The sequence below is a fragment of the Henckelia pumila genome, chromosome 2 (genome assembly GCF_033568475.1).
Source record: "Henckelia pumila isolate YLH828 chromosome 2, ASM3356847v2, whole genome shotgun sequence".
Classification (NCBI taxonomy): Eukaryota; Viridiplantae; Streptophyta; class Magnoliopsida; order Lamiales; family Gesneriaceae; genus Henckelia; species Henckelia pumila.
Genome location: NC_133121.1, coordinates 86,968,930 through 86,974,571, shown reverse-complemented (window position 1 = coordinate 86,974,571; position 5,642 = coordinate 86,968,930).

Sequence of the window (5,642 nt, the reverse complement as noted above, 5' to 3'; positions counted from 1 at the left end):
TAAGTATACAATATCTCTTACCTTATCAAATAAAGAAACAAATCAATAGAAAATTCAAGTCCAAGAAAAGAAAAAGACTTAATTAAATTTTTTAAAACCTTGAAAGATATTTTAGGAAATAAAATTTCCTTCAATCTCCTCCTTTTTGACTTTTTGGACAAAACATAAGAAATAGAAGTATAGTTCAACGAATCAACTCTACCTAAATCAAATCTCCACCTAAATATAAGAAACTATTATCCCTTTTAGTTTAAGCAGAAGTGTTGTGTGAGATGTTGACAACATCGTGTCACAACACTTAAGACTAACATTATCAGAGAAGAAACAAGGCAAATATTTAATAACACATCAGAGAGAATCAAACAACTATTGATTATAACCAGAGCAGAACAAGACACATCAGCAAAAAACTAAACATAGCAAAGAAAATAGGCATAGTTTATAAAAAAAAAAACTAATCAATAAACTAAAATTGATTGCTCGAATATCCTTCTTCATTATCAGCATCAGCTTAAGTGGGTGAGCTGGAAACCATGTGACATGACCAACAGTGATGACAGATTTCATATAATCCAGTGTAGGCAAAGCAGCATCATCCATTTTAGGAGAGTGGAAAAATACATTAATCACAGTAGGGATAAACTCGAAATCTGACCCCTCACATACACCTTCCAAAACTTAGGATATCTCGGGTCCTTCACAACAGTGGTCAAATTACAATATAATTCTAACATCATCAACCTACAGTATGGAACAATATATATCACTGTAGCTAGCATATTCCTGATTTGAAAGAATCTCACCAGATTCTGAGCTCCGTATGCTTCCAAGTCAATACAGTGATCTTCAAAGAAATCACGATTGTCATAGTGTTGCCAATAATTTGCAACTTTCTCATAGTAAAACGAAGAGGAATAGGATTGACTTACTTGATACTCTTCAACCAAGGTGTTGTACAGAGAGTCGACAACACCTTCAAAAAAATCCTCTTCAGAAGCATCATCGTCTTAAGAGGCATCAGCCTCTAGTTCATCTTCAACATCTGAATCCTCACTGGAGTCAGAACTGGAACTATCAGTGTGGTGTGGATGGTTATCAGCATAATCCGGCATCATCTCCTCATCATGTTCATCATCTGATGCAGAAGGAGAAACAGGAGATGATTGACTCTTGGATTGCTTCAATTTAGCCATAAACTTGGCTATTGATGCTTCCTCATCATCAAAAAATTCCAGAGGAGCGGTAGTAATAGATGGTCTAGGAACAGAAATAGAAGCAGATCTTCAGCAACAACAGGTGTGGTGGGAGTCTCTGATGGAGTAGACTCATGATAAGTGTATTTTGTACACTTAATTTATATATGATTTTAATTATTAATTGTTTGTTTCGAGCAGATTTATGTGGGTATTTTGTTGTATTTGTGTTTACAGTGAATTATGGAATTTTGTGGAGAAAAGAAGAATTATTGAATTTATTTGGAAAATGGAAGAAAATAATAAAAGAAAGGAAAAAAGAAAAGAAGGAAAGAAACGTACAGAGAAGAAAAGAGAAGAAAAGAAGAGAAGGAATAGGAATGGACTTTCTTTATTGGGCCTCTTGTTAGCGCTTCTCTTTGGTGCTAAAGAAAGAGCTATCGCGCTGTGTCACAAGAAATCTGAGAATTGGAATTTTGAACTTAAGGCGCGCCCGCGCCGTTCCTAACGCGCCCGCGCCATTGCTGGATTGGAAAGTTTTATTATTTCGGGCAATTATTCTATTGGGCTTTTGAGTTTCTTGAGCGATATAAAAGGGAATTTAATTCCATCAGAAGATGAGCCGCCACAACACAATCTTACGTACATATCAGAGAACAGATTTTGATCGTGGGATTTTTGAGAGGATTTCTCTAGCTTAACTTGAAGAACGAAGACGTTCGATAGACCGGACACGACGTCGACAACGGATTTGTTTTCTATCTTTATTTATTTTATTCTGAATATGTTGAATTTTCTGAACATGTTTTGTTTTATTCAGAATTTTATTATGAACTAATTTTTTAGAGTCTAGAGGTCGGATGGAACCTGGTGTAGACACTTTCATGAATTTTTGATTTTATTGAATTGAGTTTTGTTTCTAGATTAATTGTTTTTTCTAGAATTGATTGTCTTCTCAATTATCTGATCAATAATTGATTTGTTATATTTATTTGAAATCATTGCTCGGGAGAGGGGATTTTGAATAGGACCATTGAAAAATACACTGTTAATTATTTATACAGCTCGGGAGAGTGTATAATTTTAACAGATCTTTTAAAAAAAGAACATTGTTTTGTGATAGATCACTGTGATAAATTCTTAATAGAGATATTGGAATTGAATTGTAGTTGATAAACATTATTTGTTGCTCGGGAGAGGGAAATAATACACGTAAGTGTTCTTGGCTTTTTCATGATTGGAATTCATGAAGATTAATTAATTAGGATTGATTGTTGTTGAAACCAGGTGAAATCTATACCTCTAGACCATTTTTCTCTGATTGATATTATCTGAAAGTTGTGTGCGTGCTATAAAATCTTCATTGCTATTTTATTTTTCTGCAAAATTCTGAGATTTTGATTTTCTAGATAAAGTTTGAACTATTTTAATTACAAGCACTAAATATTTTCATTTTACTCCCAGAGGGATCGATATCTGATTTAAATCACTATATTAAAACTTGACACTGATACGCTTGCGAGTATTTTTTACAACAAGTTTTTGGCCCCGTTGCCGGGGAGTAAATTTTGATTATTTTTTAGTCTTGTTACCAATTAGTCTAGATTTTAATTTAGAGTTTTTATTTTATTTTATTTTAAGTTACTAATTAATTTCTTCTTATTTTTAATTGCAGTCTATGCGGCGATCTCAAAGTGCTAATTCTCTACTGTTTGATCCGGAGATCGAGCGCACTGCACGTGCTTTAAGAAGAGCTAGAAGAGAAGAAATTGAAAGAATGGCTGAAGAAGTAAATAAAGCTCCCTTGGTTCCAATCAGAGATCACTTCAGGCCGACGATCCAGACTCACAATTCTGGAATTGCTCGAGGAACTATCAACGCCAACAATTTTGAGCTGAAACCTGCTTTGATCAACATGGTTCAATAGAACCAATTTAATGGGAGCGCCACTGCTGATCCTCACCTACACCTACGCACCTTCTTGGAGATAACTGATATGGTAAAAATTAATGGTGTGTCTGAGGATATTATTCGCTTACGCTTGTTTCCTTTTTATCTCAGGGATCAAGCCAGAAGTTGGTTGCAATCATCGTCGCTATGAAGCATCACTACTTGGGAGAGAATGGCAGAAAAATTTCTTGCAAAATATTTTCCACCTGCCAAATCCACCCAACTGAAGATAGAGATCAGCACATTTCGGCAGTTGGACACTGAAAAGCTATACGAGGCGTGGGAAAGGTACAAAGAATTACTTAGACGTTGTCCTAACCACAATTTTGCAGATTGGGAACAGATCGAGTGGTTTTACAACGGACTGAATGCGCCTACAAGGATGAACGTGGATTCTGCTTCTGGAGGAAATATTTTTGCAAAGGACCCCATACAGGCCTACGATATGCTGGAACAGATGACGGTTAATAGTTTTCAATGGCCATCTGAGCATATGGGAGTCAAGAAGCCAGCTGGAGTGTATGCAGTGGATCCTCTCACATCCATCACCGCTCAATTATCTGCACTGACTACACAGGTAGCTTCTTTGAATAAGATTAATGATTCAGATTCAACTGGAGTTGAAGGATTACACGCCCTAGAGGAAGTTAATTATATCACTCCTAATGGATACCGAGGTTATGGAGCTTACAGAGGTAACCCTATCCCTAATACTTACCATCCTAGCTTGCGAAATCATGAAAATTTTTCTTCTGCTAACAATAATAATGTGTTGAATCCTTCGGGGTTCATGACAAATAAGAGTGATGGTAAGCCGTCTTTGGAGGATGTGGTTAGTACTTTTGTGCAGGAATCAGGTAAGAGGATGGCCAGAACTGAGTCTCGCCTTGACAGCTTGGAGACGCACATGGCCAACATGGGCGCGGTGTTTCAATCCATGGAGACTAGCATTGGGCAGTTGGAAAACGCACTAAAAGACAACAACCGCGGCCAGTTCCCTAGCAATACTGAGGTGAATCCTAAGGAACAGTGCAATGCCATAGAGTTGAGAAGTGGAAAAGAAGTTGGAGTCCAAGAACCTGCTGTTGAAGAGGAGAAATCTGAGGAAAAAGTCGAAGAAAAGGAGTCTAAACCTGAGCCAAAACCGATGTACAAGCCTCCACTTCCATACCCGCAGAGGTTCAAGAAGAAAGCATTGGATGAGCAGTTCTCCAAATTTTTGGAGATTTTCAAGAAAATTCACATCAACATCCCCTTTGCTGATACTTTGGAGCAAATGCCAAATTATGAAAAATTCATCAAGGACATGATGTCCAAGAAAAGGAGACTGCTAGAGAATGAGGTGGTGAATTTGAATGAAGAGTGCAGTGCGGTGCTTCAAAAGAAGATGCCCCAAAAGCTTAAGGATCCAGGGAGTTTTACTATTCCTTGTTCTATTGGTGGTTCTCATTTTAATAATGCACTTTGTGATTTAGGGGCTAGTATTAACTTAATGTCATTATCTATTTACAGGGCCTTTGAGTTGGGAGACATGAAATCGACTAAGATTTCATTGCAATTGGCGGATCGGAGCATTACATATCCACTAGGAATTGTTGAAGATGTTCTAGTCAAGGTGGATAAATTTATCTTCCCAGCGGATTTCGTGATTTTGGATATTGAAGCGGATCATGGTGCTCCGCTGATTTTTGGACGCCTGTTTTTGGCTACTGCTGATGCCAAAATAGATGTCAAGAAGGGTGAATTATCGATGGGTGTGGAGTCGAACGAGTGGTCTTCAACTTATTCACGAAAGCACCCACTCCACCCATTGAAGAATTGGGCTTAATTGAACCGGTTGTGAAGTTGGAGAGCTGTCCAGGAGCTAATGTTGAGGTTGAATCAAAGAGTAAAGCGCCAAATTTATCGACGAAGAAAACCGCGAAGAAGAAGAAAACAAAATTTAACAGGCGGTTCGTGGAATTTATTTGGCGAGTGAAAGAGAAAAGGAAGAATTAATCTGGTGAAAGTCAGGCTGACGACTATAAACCAAGCGCTACTTGGGAGGCAACCCAAGCATTTTTTTTAATTTTATTTTATTTTCTTTTATTTTCAGTTTATTTAATTTTTGTTATTTATTTATTTTTTAAGTATTTTGTTATCAATTTTTGAAGACTAATTTTTCTTAATTTTAAAAAAAAAAAATTCAGGCTCCAGAAATCTCAAATTCGAGCAAGCGGCACGCCTGCCCCATTTATCAGAGCGCCCGCGCCTTACCTGGACGAAATTGGCGATGCTTTGCGAATTAAAGGCACGCCCGCGCCATTATCTCGAGCGCCCGCGCCTCCTCACCGCATGAAGCTTAGCCATTAGCGCATCTTCTTTGCGCAATCGCGCAACAACCAGCGCAATCGCGCATCTTCCCATTCCCCAGCCCTCTGCGCAAACAAATCTCCCCAAGAGCGCTTAAGCCAGCGCAATCGCGCTCAAACACCATCAGCGCTAAAAAATGCGCAAATG